Source organism: Schistocerca americana, chromosome 3 (genome assembly GCF_021461395.2).
Source record: "Schistocerca americana isolate TAMUIC-IGC-003095 chromosome 3, iqSchAmer2.1, whole genome shotgun sequence".
Classification (NCBI taxonomy): Eukaryota; Metazoa; Arthropoda; class Insecta; order Orthoptera; family Acrididae; genus Schistocerca; species Schistocerca americana.
The window spans coordinates 591420418-591435417 of record NC_060121.1 but is presented as its reverse complement, the minus strand read 5'-3'; the positions used below and the strand labels follow the sequence as shown (position 1 = coordinate 591435417).

The window sequence follows — 15000 nt, the reverse complement described above, 5'->3', positions numbered from 1 at the left end:
TACCGTCATCTATGAGACGCCAAGCCGACTAAGACAGCCATGGGCCCACAGTGCCCTTCTTTCGACCCCACCCACAAAGCCTGCATCCTCTGTCGACAACAGCACCCCAACGCCAGCGCCTCTGCCGCACGAAGTCGTGGACCGGCAATCACTCCACCTGCACCCGTTCGTTCCCCACCCCAACCGCCCAACTCGCAACTCCAGCGGATGAACGGCGGACTTTGCTCGCACTCGCAATGTGCAATCCACCCCTATAACGTGCGTTTCATGAAGAGTTATGTCCAATATGCGACATTCCCGCTGTCCATATACATGAGCTGCGAGCTGTACCACGTACGAGCTACAGACGCGATCGCGTTGCTCTCTGTACGAATGCAGATGCTCAGCGGCAGCTAGGAGGCGCTCCATCCATGTCGGTACCGGTGAGCGTTGCACTCGCAGTCGCAAAAACGTACGGCAAGTATATTACTCGGAAGAGTCAATGACAGTCCAAGCCCCCCTGCGTGGGAAGAGTCTTCCTAGGCCATGACCCACCGGAAGGGCGCAGCGTCCCCCACCCCAGACATGTGACGTCACACTATCGGTATTGACGACTAGACTGATTCCTTATAATCATTTGCCATACACCGGTGGAAGCTGCCGAGACGAGTAACTACATAGCGGGCTCGCCGTGTCACTAATGTACAGAGATACAATAGTTTCGACTGGAACCGGATTAAACGTATACACGGCGCTGATTAGTAATAGATAGAGCCATCAGAATACAGATAATGTATACAACTGTCCGTATACATGCTGAAAGACTCTGCTCACAATCACACGTCAGCCAGACACTCTTATCACGCACTACTCTCTGCCTGTAACAGGCACACAGACAATATGTAAGCACCAGCATGGAACAACACCCAGTGCATCCTCTCTGCCACATTAGACAATCCACACTATCATAACCAGACCGGGAGGTCCACTCGGAAAACAGAATATCCCACCCTTCCGACAACCACCATTGCTCAGCTAAGCCACCAACACCCACACATGTCCTACACAGGGGTGCACCCAACATCACAATACTGCCTCCTGTCACACCACAAAAACAATGGCAGGAATGAAAGACACAGGTCTGCCACAAGCATGGAATCAGAGCGCCGCCTGTCATGAGCCAAAGGTGCACCCTGACGTGCCAAATCAGATGATGCCGCAGTCATTTACTTACGATAATCACAATCAACAAACCGGCCCCCCCCCCCCAAAACACCTTTCCTTACAACAATGTGTACCTTAACCTAACCCGTATTGTGCCTTAACCTAACCCGTATTGTGCCTTAACCTAACCCGTATTGTACCTTAACCTAACCCATATTGTACCTTAACCTAACCCATGTTGCGCCTTAACCTAACCCATGTTGCGCCTTAACCTAACCTATGTTGCGCCTTAACCTAACCCATGTTGCGCCTTAACCTAACCCATGTTGCGCCTTAACCTAACCCATGTTGCGCCTTAACCTAACCCATGTTGCGCCTTAACCTAACCCATGTTGCGCCTTAACCTAACCCATGTTGCGCCTTAACCTAACCCATGTTGCGCCTTAACCTAACCCATGTTGCGCCTTAACCTAACCCATGTTGCGCCTTAACCTAACCCATGTTGCGCCTTAACCTAACCCATGTTGCGCCTTAACCTAACCCATGTTGCGCCTTAACCTAACCCATGTTGCGCCTCAACCTAACCTATGTTGCGCCTCAACCTAACCTATGTTGCGCCTCAACCCAACACACGTTGGGCCTCAACCCAACACACGTTGGGCCTTAACCCAACACACGTTGGGCCTTAACCCAACACACGTTGGGCCTTAACCCAACACACGTTGGGCCTTAACCCAACACACGTTGGGCCTTAACCCAACACACGTTGGGCCTTAACCCAACACACGTTGGGCCTTAACCCAACACACGTTGGGCCTTAACCCAACACACGTTGGGCCTTAACCCAACACACGTTGGGCCTTAACCCAACACACGTTGGGCCTTAACCCAACACACGTTGGGCCTTAACCCAACACACGTTGGGCCTTAACCCAACACACGTTGGGCCTTAACCCAACACACGTTGGGCCTTAACCCAACACACGTTGGGCCTTAACCCAACACACGTTGGGCCTTAACCTGCTCTGTAATTGTCATACGACGCGTTAAATTAGTGTAGTGTTGCCTAACTGCAACCCCCGCAATATAGTTTGCTACTCGCACTGCCCGGTCCCCAGAGTATCGCTTCATGTGAAACACCTTGCAGCTATACACTGTAATGCGGATGGCAGTAGGACGTACATGCTCAATGCCCTTCGCAGTTGTTCATTGGCATTCGCATGGCGAAGCACAGCCTACGTTGTGGTACGGCTTGTGTCAACTGTCCGCTGATGTTGTACGTCCAAATCACACACTGTACTGCACATTGGTCCTCATGTACTGAATGATACATCGTGGTACATGTGTGACCGTACCACGACTGCGCCAACAACGGCGAACCATACGGTCCAAATATTGTGCACTCAGCTACGTGTCGTCTCCCTATAGGAGCTGGATTGCAGTATGGTATGCCGTGGATGGCGATCAGCATGAGCCGTCTGTTGATGTAGTGGCGCGTGTTGTCAGACGTAGTCGTCTCCTCTCACACACCGTGATAGCATGGTGCACTGCGTTCCACATCTGCGACATGCGACAGAGGCCGGTTGACAGTCGTTCGCGCAATGGACATCGCATACGTACGGGGGCCACCTTCCACGTGTTCGCGAAGCGTGCACATGTTGTTGCGTGTATGTGGGCAGACATAGTGTGTCGTGACACCTGACACAGGCATGCAACAATCGTTGAATTTGCAAATGGCGATGGACGTCTACGTTTGCTGGTGACGTTACGCAAATGAACAACTGGTAAACCGTTGTGGTGCGGTTGTTCTCGCTAGAGGTGAATCAGTGATGGCGACGATCGGTTGAGCTACCAACCGGTTGTTTCAGCGATACCCACCATGCCCACGAACGTGAATGGCATGTGGGTGTGAAGCGATACGCGGCGGTGGCTGGGTGGGACCGTCCCCGGCCGGTGAGGGGGGGCCTCCCGGCGTGCTGGCCGCGCGGTGCGTGGGCGCACGCGCTACAGCCGGCTGGTGGGGGCGGCCAGTGGCAGGCGCGCCGGCCGACGGAGGCGGCAGGCGGCGCAGCTGCGCGCCGGCGCACCCTGCACGCGGCGCCGTGCGGCCAAAGTAGGTCCTCGCGGGCCCGGTGCGAAGCGCGGTGGACATCTGCAGTGTGCTGGTCCGATTGAGGACTGTGTGCGCTGAGGATGCGCCGCCGCCCGGCGCTCGGCGCCGCGACGCCGTCTGCTGCTCGGTCGCCTCTGCGGTTCTCGCAGGTGGATTGTATCGCAGCTGTGCGGACGTGTTGGCGCGTGCGCTGTGCTGGGAGAGTTCGCTTCGGCACCCAAGTGGGGCTTTTGTCCTTCTGTGGCGCTGGCGTTGGAGCTGCCGGTCACCGTAGGTGGCGCGTGTTGTCTCCCGCCGGCAATGCCACGACAGCACGCTCCCGGGCCTCTGTCGGCAGCGGCAAGCTCAGTTGGGAGCACGGGTGGTCGCACCTAAAGCGTCTACTCGCCAAACTCCGGGCGATTGCGCCTCTCTCGAACCCGACCAAGTACTTAGGACGGCGCTGCGCGCCGCCGGGACCTGAGAGGGTTTCGAGGTGTATTGTGCAGGGGAGCTCAGCCTCCTCCTGTTTGCAGAATAATTGAGCGGACGCTTGCGTGTTCGCGCGGGCCCCCGGGACACACTCCCGGGCGGCCGGCTGCTCAGCTCTAGTTGACGCAGCTCCCTGGTTGATCCTGCCAGTAGTCATATGCTTGTCTCAAAGATTAAGCCATGCATGTCTCAGTACAAGCCGCATTAAGGTGAAACCGCGAATGGCTCATTAAATCAGTTATGGTTCCTTAGATCGTACCCACGTTACTTGGATAACTGTGGTAATTCTAGAGCTAATACATGCAAACAGAGTCCCGACCAGAGATGGAAGGGACGCTTTTATTAGATCAAAACCAATCGGTCGGCTCGTCCGGTCCGTTTGCCTTGGTGACTCTGAATAACTTTGGGCTGATCGCACGGTCCTCGTACCGGCGACGCATCTTTCAAATGTCTGCCTTATCAACTGTCGATGGTAGGTTCTGCGCCTACCATGGTTGTAACGGGTAACGGGGAATCAGGGTTCGATTCCGGAGAGGGAGCCTGAGAAACGGCTACCACATCCAAGGAAGGCAGCAGGCGCGCAAATTACCCACTCCCGGCACGGGGAGGTAGTGACGAAAAATAACGATACGGGACTCATCCGAGGCCCCGTAATCGGAATGAGTACACTTTAAATCCTTTAACGAGTATCTATTGGAGGGCAAGTCTGGTGCCAGCAGCCGCGGTAATTCCAGCTCCAATAGCGTATGTTAAAGTTGTTGCGGTTAAAAAGCTCGTAGTTGGATTTGTGTCCCACGCTGTTGGTTCACCGCCCGTCGGTGTTTAACTGGCATGTATCGTGGGACGTCCTGCCGGTGGGGCGAGCTGAAGGCGTGCGACGCGCCTCGTGCGTGCTCGTGCGTCCCGAGGCGGACCCCGTTGCAATCCTACCAGGGTGCTCTTGAGTGAGTGTCTCGGTGGGCCGGCACGTTTACTTTGAACAAATTAGAGTGCTTAAAGCAGGCAAGCCCGCCTGAATACTGTGTGCATGGAATAATGGAATAGGACCTCGGTTCTATTTTGTTGGTTTTCGGAACCCGAGGTAATGATTAATAGGGACAGGCGGGGGCATTCGTATTGCGACGTTAGAGGTGAAATTCTTGGATCGTCGCAAGACGAACAGAAGCGAAAGCATTTGCCAAGTATGTTTTCATTAATCAAGAACGAAAGTTAGAGGTTCGAAGGCGATCAGATACCGCCCTAGTTCTAACCATAAACGATGCCAGCCAGCAATCCGCCGCAGTTCCTCCGATGACTCGGCGGGCAGCCTCCGGGAAACCAAAGCTTTTGGGTTCCGGGGGAAGTATGGTTGCAAAGCTGAAACTTAAAGGAATTGACGGAAGGGCACCACCAGGAGTGGAGCCTGCGGCTTAATTTGACTCAACACGGGAAACCTCACCAGGCCCGGACACCGGAAGGATTGACAGATTGATAGCTCTTTCTTGATTCGGTGGGTGGTGGTGCATGGCCGTTCTTAGTTGGTGGAGCGATTTGTCTGGTTAATTCCGATAACGAACGAGACTCTAGCCTGCTAACTAGTCGCGTGACATCCTTCGTGCTGTCAGCGATTACTTTTCTTCTTAGAGGGACAGGCGGCTTCTAGCCGCACGAGATTGAGCAATAACAGGTCTGTGATGCCCTTAGATGTTCTGGGCCGCACGCGCGCTACACTGAAGGAATCAGCGTGTCTTCCTAGGCCGAAAGGTCGGGGTAACCCGCTGAACCTCCTTCGTGCTAGGGATTGGGGCTTGCAATTGTTCCCCATGAACGAGGAATTCCCAGTAAGCGCGAGTCATAAGCTCGCGTTGATTACGTCCCTGCCCTTTGTACACACCGCCCGTCGCTACTACCGATTGAATGATTTAGTGAGGTCTTCGGACTGGTACGCGGCATTGACTCTGTCGTTGCCGATGCTACCGGAAAGATGACCAAACTTGATCATTTAGAGGAAGTAAAAGTCGTAACAAGGTTTCCGTAGGTGAACCTGCGGAAGGATCATTACCGACTAGACTGCATGTCTTTCGATGTGCGTGTCGTGTCGCGCAACACGCTACCTGTGAAACTTCCCCTTTGAACAATTATACAAGACTGTGCTTAAACTGACACACAATAATTTGTTAGCGCAACGCAATCTGACTTTCAAAATTACCTACTAAACAATGGCCCTGACAAACATTAAACTATACCTTTCACAAATCACTTACCTCACAAAAATCTTCGCTGCTCAAGCTACTGCAATACAGCGAGCGCCACTACTGCCAGCTAAATAAAAGATTCAAACTACTGAAGGCACTAACTACTGATAGGGATAGTTAGCAAATGAAAGATATTAATAGAGAGCAAACAATGTATTTACCTTAATATCATCACAAATCATAATATATATATCAGTTCATGACAAATTACAAAACTCCATCTCTCTCCCCACATCCACCACTGCTGGCGGCTCACCTCCAACTGCGCAACGCTACGCGCTGTTCACAGCCAGCTGCCTAACACTACAATGGCGAGTATTACAACAATGCAAAGCAGCCACAGACTGCACACAGCACAGCCAGTGATTTTCATATTGAGCGCTACGTAACGGTGCCAATAAGAAAACATAAACAGCCTACTTACATAGAGAAAACATAAACAGCCTACTTACATAGAGAAAACATAAACAGCCTACTTACATAGAGAAAACATAAACAGCCTACTTACATAGCCCCCATGCTCCCCACAAAAATTTTTACAAATGGTGTTGGGCACTGGCCAATACAGATTTGACAAAAATTTTTCACAATTACAGTAACAAAGATATAAAATGCACACACTTATTGATACAACGTTGGTCAAAAGCTCAAATTTTCTCACAGTCCCTAAAGACAGTCCTAATCGTACATAACAGGAGAATAGCAGTGTTTGTCTCAAAGTCTGAGCAGTAAAAGAAAATGCACACGGAAGTAGTGGATTTCCATGCAGTCTTGAAGAAGTAGTGTTGTCCTTCCAATGGAAAGACAGTGCTGACTCTCGACATGCTGACAGATAACGGGCCACAACAGAGCAAACCCACAGCAGAGTCAGTCGTAGTTTGGAAGAATATTGGTAGGTAGGTCATCACAGAGCAGACCCACTGTAGTCCTGGTAGAGAGTATGGTATTGGTGGGCCACCAGAGGTGCAGACCCACTGTAGTCCTTGTAGAGATAATGGTATTGATGGATCATCAAAGATGTAGACCCACTGTAGTCCTTGTAGAGATAGCCAGCAGCCATCTGTTGTGACTGTGCAGGTGCACAATCACCATTGAAGAGTCTTGCGGATAATATAGCAAGTCCATAAACCACCACTTGTGCACTGACAAAGTTTTTGGAATTGTCCTTAGAACCAGCAATGCTGTTATCCAGTCCCTTGCAGAATTATTAACAAACGTGCAAACACTAACAGTCCCTACTTCTCACATATTGTCCATATACTATGACCAACAGAAACGTGTGCAGTGAAATGTAACTTACAAGTTACTTAATTTGATTAACTGGTGTCAATTACAATATTATAACACGAAAATATAATTACAAAAGGTACAAAATACATCATTAAAAACATAACAATACAGATAACATTTGTAGTAATATGGGCTTTACAAAAGAATCGAAATAACATATACATCAGTGTTACAGGAATTATGACATTAGTAAATACATAAAAGATCAGAATAACTTTTGAAACATCAATTTCACACATGAGCATGAAACAGAACAGAATTAATAATGTCTAACATCTTTACAAAGTAAATAACATATTATTAATGCCAATTATATTCGAGGATAACAGTATTCCTCATCATAGTGAATGTAGCTTAATATTAAAAGAAGAAAAAATTCTATGAAACTACACAGAGACAGGAAGAAAACAAATACTCAAGGGTACACAAACACATCGTGGGATAACACAAAAGGAAAGGACAGGGTTCGTTTTCAGTGTAACATTTGGTACTGCAGTCCAACCCAAAACTTCATATATCTTTCCTCTTATTTCATCCTTTGTTTCCACCAAAAAAATTCTATCCAAGCATGCTTTCTGTATTTATATGTTCACACATTTCTTACCTCAACATTTATTTCCAAGAAAATCCTACCTAAACCTGTTTTCTCAATGCATTTCTTCCAATTCATCGCAACTCATTCTCTTAGAGGCTACCCCCTCTTAAGCTAACTTAAATCTACTGAGCTCAGATGCTAAACTAAGGGACGAGTCAATGCAGCATCACATAACAAATTATCACAAACAGCAATGACAAAAAAATGCCAATTTGCAAAGCAAGCAGCAGCAAATCTAAATTAACAGATAAAATGCAAAATTACAACTAATATGAGCCAATGTGCAGCAACAATAAAAATAAATCAATAGTAAAACTAGCTTAACAGAGTAATACAAAGTGAAATTTAGTAGCACTATGCCTGGCAAACAGCAACAGCAAATGCAATAACTTATATCTAAACATGACATAGCTCAAGCAGAAAAAATATTACAGTAAAAACAACAATGCAGATAAGGGAAATGTATAATCACATCTTAATGTCTATGTAATTAAAGTGGTGCACCACAAGAAGTTATTCTACCAAAAAGTTACCAATTACTTGAAAAGAAAATTATGAATGCAGTTACTAGTTCCTTCTTATTGTTCTTTCCTTTCCAAGTGCTCCTTTTTTTAAAGAATGTGGATCATAAAATAATTATTTAATAGATCTGTTGACAGAAAGTGTTCACATTAGCAAATGCATTTCATTTTATAAAAGCAATGCTGCAACACAGCTGGAAACCAGATATCAAGTGAAATAAGCAACTACGAAAAGCAAAGTATAAAAATATCATTCAGTAGTCATGTGACATTTCATAAGTTAGTAGCTCTCAACTCTCGTAGAAAGACGCTTGTCGTAATCAAGTGTGCAGATGTACGAATATTTCCCATCAATTCATAAGCATTTCAGCAATTAGCACAAAGTGCGAGTAATCATATGTTTTCAAGTAACGAGGGTGTCGCATTAGCGATGAAAGGCACACCCTAATGGCTTGTTCTCCAGGTGTTTGACACGTCCCACGTCCCCTTTTTTTTCTACCTGTGCCGCTGAAAAGGGCTCGCAATAATGGCTTTTTCTCCAGGCGTCTGACACAGCTGGGTGCCCGCGACGCATTACGTGCAGGTGGTCACTTAACTTTCGTACGGAAATATTTACGACAGCAGCTTCTGCTACCGTTGAAGTCTCATTTAAAAATATTTCACAGGTCAAGAATTAGCGTTGCAAATCTGTAGAAACAAAATCCTATAAATATAAGTGTCCAAAAAAAATATTCGTCAGCATTGTGATACAGTCACACATTTCATAACTCTTAAAGTACGTTTCTTGGTTTCCAACATCCTTTTTCACAAGTCAGCGTCCCTAACCACTATTCATTACTCCTTACCTTATTCGTCGACACTTCTTCAATATTGCATCATAACAGATAAGTATCATAATCAAATAACTCGTATAGCATCAGCCTATTAATCATAAACATACCTCAGCAGCATAATACACATCGTCGTCGTAAAAATAACATCATAACACCTCAGTCAAATCTCAAAATCGTCGTAACTTCCTCCAATAATTTCTAAGCCTAAAAAATTCTCTGCTCATGTCAAAAGTGTCAGCTGCCTCAAACGTACTTTAAAAATCATGATCTCATACCAAATACATCATTCAAAGCTCTCATAGTATCACAATGATTCCGAAAAAATATGAACAGTTTACAAAGTACAGACAAAATACAGTTTCATAAGTGTGAAGTTATCCAACTGTATAATTGCGTAAACATGTGTCACTGATGTAGTAAAATAAATGTTTGTCTCTCTCAGTTAAATAATCAGATAGCTGTGTAATTCTGTGTTTTAGAGAAATATGGTACCGATGTGTAAAGTTGTATAAGCAAATACCATATTAGCTAGGGTTCCTTGTGGTTGCCACACACATGGTACACAAAGTAAGCGTGTACCCCCCTGAGGATTAATGTAATTATACCCCCAGGTGTTACAAATTACAGCAATGGAATGAAATGTATCACGGAAAACTTTCTTTGTAATTAAAAAATCTTTGAAAATAAGTGTTTTAAGTATAAGATTAATCACTCAAATGCGTGTCCTGTAGCGCTAAATGCGCGTCTTGCTGTAAGATAATTCTGTGGAACTGTCGTAGTTATCGTCCTCTGTAAGCAAGGTTCTGCTAAAGTCAATGTACTTACCTCATGAAACACAAAAGTGAAATGCTTTGCGTATAGATATCTTAGTTATTACGCTTATTGCCGTGATGAGGAAAGTACTGTACAGTAACGTATTGTTATGCCACGAAAAAGGCTGTCTCATTGTTGCTATACCACAAAAGTTACTACTAAAACATGTTTTTCTTCCTAGAAGAATTCAGAAAACTGTGCAGATATAAAACAGATACACTGCAAAAGCAACATTGTAAATTGTCACTCATTAGTAGCGTCGTGATAAAATCGTGTAACTGTCACATAAACTAACCTCTGTGTCATCTGGTATCTCTCAGAAAGTACTTTAAATTCAGAATGTATTTTCAAATAAACCAAAATGTTGCATTAAAATCTCATTAGCAGTACCAGATATAATGTTATTTTTCTCGGAGCCAGCCGGCGCACGTGTATGCCTGCCGTGCGAGTCATTGTCTGTCTCTTTATTGCCGCGCGTCGTTACTGGGATTAGGAGGCCTAACTTCCACAAATTCGCCTTGCCGAGAGGGCCCAGCTCTGTTTAAAGCTCGCCAGTTCTGATAGAATTCAGGTCTGTCGTTTTGTCGGTAGTTTACACAGTTTCTTTCGTGTCGGTCACGTGGTGGAGAATTTCTCCCTGAATCGTAACTGCGCGCTGAACTGTTGCGTCTGAAATTATTCTGTCTCCCTTGATAATAATTGTTTTGGTTTCCATATTGTCTGTTTCTATGGTTATCTCTGTCATAGTCACTACTACGGAAATGCGATCTTTCTCTGTAACTATTATTACTCTGCCAGCGGTTGTCATATGGGTGGTGTCTGTTTTGGTCACGATTTGCGTTGTAAGAATAGCCTTTTCGTGTCCAGTTATTGTTTCTGTCATCACGGAATTGTGACGTATGTGACCTGAAGTGATTGTTTTCCTGTTTTCGCATCCGGCGACTGTCTGTGTCAATTTCTAGTTCTTGTAACAGTCCCTGAAATGCTTCAATGTCGTCTTTGCAACGTCCTGCCAAAATAATATGTCGTAAATGTTCAGGCTGTTTGATTAAGCAAATGCGGATGAGTTCTGAGGGGCTGTATGGGTTTGTCAGGTACTGATTCTTGTGCAACATGTCTTCAAAATATTTCACAAGACTGGAAAATTCAGACTGTTCAAAGTGTTTCATCATCATGATGCTATGTTTTACACGGTCTTGTGTAGCTTGAGACCAATACGCTGAGAGGAAGGCATGATAAAAATCTCCTTCACTGTGACAATCGTGAATGACCGATCGCATTCTTACACCTGGTTCATTCTCCAAGTAGCCACACATAAATTCTAATCTGTGTTCCAACGACCAGTTGGGAGGAAAACAATGAGAGAATTGATGGAGCCATGCTTGTGGATGAATGTCGTTGCCAGAATTCTTAAATGTTTTGAATTTACGTGTAGTAATGAACAGCTTATAGTCAAAATCATCATGTCGGCGAGTAGCATATCGGTCATTGTTACGTCGTGTCGGCGGTTCCATCTCAAAATTCGGTGTACCTTGCCAATTTCTTTCATAATTACCGAAATGCCCTGTGTTATTATTTTGCGGCTGTTCCGTATTTGTATGTCCCTCTTCCCGTATTGGGGCGCGAGTATCCTCTGAAATACGTAATTCTTGTATTAACTGTGTCAGCTGATCTTGTACTTCCCGGATTTCTCTTTGGTGTTGCGTATTAATCTGATTCTGATTTTGTTTGAATTTCCTAATTTGTTCGCACTCTTCAGTGTCAGTGAAGGCTACAGGTCTTGTGTCATTCAGATCATCATCTACCTTTGTAGATAAGTTAGTGACCTGATCCGAAAGTTCGGCTACTTTCTCCGATAGTGTACTTATTTCTTCAGTGTGTTTTTCTGAACCAAGTTTCAGAGTATCTACTGTGTCCTTAAAGTTTTCCTGAGTTTTTGCAAGTTGCGTAACCGAATCGGTAGATGCAACTGAGTCAAATTTAGCTTGCAAGGTCTCATGATTTTCATGAACAATAATTTGCAGTTCTTTTATGGCTGCTTCGTGATTCTGTAATGCATTTTCATGCCGCGAAAAAATAGGTTGAAAATGCTCACAAATTTGTGTTTTTACGTCATTACAGACTTTTTGACATTTCGATTCAATGTTATGTAACTCAGTAGTTAAATCTTCACGTGTTTGTTCAAGTGTTTGTTCCAATGAGTCTAACTTTTTAAGATTTTGTTCCACTGTGTCTAACTTTTTGAGATTTTGTTCCACTGTGTCTAACTGTTGCTGTGTTTGTCTCTGATTTTGTTCCAATGTGTCTAACTTTTGCAGCTTTTGCTGTGTTTGTCTCTGATTTTGTTCCATTTGTTGCATTAGTTGTAATAACAATGCATTAGTGTCTGGAATCTGTTCCTCTACTCTTTTCGGCAGTGCATTTGCACCGGCAACATTCACATTTTGACAAGCTGAAAATGTGTCTTGACTTATTTGAGAAAACGGCGAGGACGCAAAACCTGAATCTACAGTATTTGCAATATTGTGTTCTGTCATTCCCGATTCCTGAGGCGAGCTGTTGCCGACCAATTGATCGATAACGCTTCCCTGTTCACTACCTGTTTCACTGTCTACACCATTGTTTGCCGCCCGCTCCATTTCCCTATGCGCAATTACCAAATTACTACTTTGAACATCAGTTAATTCATTACTCGGTGGCGCTAACACACTGCTTTCATTTTCACTGTCATTTCTCAGTTTACTTTGGAGCCTAGTATTACGTTTTTCACACGCCATTATTGTCACAGTATTTCACACGACAACACAGAAAAACACAATTTGAAGATCAAAAATAAGAGAACACATTAACATAGCACTGAAAATAATATCTAGTTAACTGCAAGCGCAGCTGCGAAATACTTGGTGCAAATCTACATGCATGCCACAACTGTTTTACTGTACAACAATGAAAGACTGCAACTACAAAGGAGATTTTCTCTACAATTACGCGCTAGCAATAAACAAAATCTACACTAATTACACAAACTACAACAAAAAATCAGAAGATTCCAGTGAGGTATCCTCGGCTAAGGGTCGACATATGAAACTTCCCCTTTGAACAATTATACAAGACTGTGCTTAAACTGACACACAATAATTTGTTAGCGCAACGCAATCTGACTTTCAAAATTACCTACTAAACAATGGCCCTGACAAACATTAAACTATACCTTTCACAAATCACTTACCTCACAAAAATCTTCGCTGCTCAAGCTACTGCAATACAGCGAGCGCCACTACTGCCAGCTAAATAAAAGATTCAAACTACTGAAGGCACTAACTACTGATAGGGATAGTTAGCAAATGAAAGATATTAATAGAGAGCAAACAATGTATTTACCTTAATATCATCACAAATCATAATATATATATCAGTTCATGACAAATTACAAAACTCCATCTCTCTCCCCACATCCACCACTGCTGGCGGCTCACCTCCAACTGCGCAACGCTACGCGCTGTTCACAGCCAGCTGCCTAACACTACAATGGCGAGTATTACAACAATGCAAAGCAGCCACAGACTGCACACAGCACAGCCAGTGATTTTCATATTGAGCGCTACGTAACGGTGCCAATAAGAAAACATAAACAGCCTACTTACATAGAGAAAACATAAACAGCCTACTTACATAGAGAAAACATAAACAGCCTACTTACATAGAGAAAACATAAACAGCCTACTTACACCTGTACGGCTCGCAGTAGCCGTGCGCCGCGTGCGGAACCACGCGTGCTTCTCAAAACTAACGCCAATGTTGTGTGGTACGAGCGCTGAAGCGCTGGAGCGGCTGGCCTGCGGCACCTGGCGCCTGGCGCCGGTTTTGAATGACTTTCGCCCGACTGCCTGTCCGCTCCGGTGTGGAGCCGTACGACGCCCATCGGCCGTGAGGCCGTTGGACACAGAACGCTTGAACAGGGGCCGCCACACGCCTACGTCCCGCCTATGCAACTGTCTTGAAAGAGACAGTGGAAACTAAGAAAAGATCACCCAGGACGGTGGATCACTCGGCTCGTGGGTCGATGAAGAACGCAGCAAATTGCGCGTCGACATGTGAACTGCAGGACACATGAACATCGACGTTTCGAACGCACATTGCGGTCCATGGATTCCGTTCCCGGGCCACGTCTGGCTGAGGGTCGGCTATGTATACTGAAGCGCGCGGCGTTTGCCCCGCTTCGCAGACCTGGGAGCGTCGCGGCCGCCTGTGGGGCCGGCCGCGCCTCCTGAAACGTGCGATGCGCGCCCGTCGCCTGGCGGTTCGCATACCGGTACTTACTCGGTAGCGTGCACAGCCGGCTGGCGGTGTGGCGTGCGACACCTCGTACAACGACCTCAGAGCAGGCGAGACTACCCGCTGAATTTAAGCATATTACTAAGCGGAGGAAAAGAAACTAACAAGGATTCCCCCAGTAGCGGCGAGCGAACAGGGAAGAGTCCAGCACCGAACCCCGCAGGCTGCCGCCTGTCGTGGCATGTGGTGTTTGGGAGGGTCCACTACCCCGACGCCTCGCGCCGAGCCCAAGTCCAACTTGAATGAGGCCACGGCCCGTAGAGGGTGCCAGGCCCGTAGCGGCCGGTGCGAGCGTCGGCGGGACCTCTCCTTCGAGTCGGGTTGCTTGAGAGTGCAGCTCCAAGTGGGTGGTAAACTCCATCTGAGACTAAATATGACCACGAGACCGATAGCGAACAAGTACCGTGAGGGAAAGTTGAAAAGAACTTTGAAGAGAGAGTTCAAAAGTACGTGAAACCGTTCTGGGGTAAACGTGAGAAGTCCGAAAGGTCGAACGGGTGAGATTCACGCCCATCCGGCCACTGGCCTCCGCCCTCGGCAGATGGGGCCGGCCGCCCGCGCGGAGCAATCCGCGGCGGGGTCGTGTCCGGTTGCCTTTCCACTCGCCGCGGGGTGGGGCCGTTCCGGTGTGCGGTGGGCCGCACTTCTCCCC

The 15000-nt window shown here is 46.3% G+C and overlaps 2 non-coding genes and 1 pseudogene across 2 annotated transcripts; all 3 read left to right on the top strand.

Moving 5' to 3' along the window:
* Nucleotides 1–3857: 3857 nt before the first annotated feature.
* On the top strand, nucleotides 3858–5767 carry LOC124608828. The gene has a single exon (XR_006979388.1). It is a non-coding gene; the product is annotated as a small subunit ribosomal RNA (ribosomal RNA).
* An 8274-nt stretch (nucleotides 5768–14041) lies between these two features.
* Nucleotides 14042–14196, top strand: LOC124608321. Its single transcript, XR_006978995.1, has one exon. It is a non-coding gene; the product is annotated as a 5.8S ribosomal RNA (ribosomal RNA).
* Nucleotides 14197–14384: 188 nt separating this feature from the next.
* The window catches only part of LOC124608977, a 4786-nt pseudogene continuing 4170 nt past the window's right edge, over nucleotides 14385–15000 (top strand).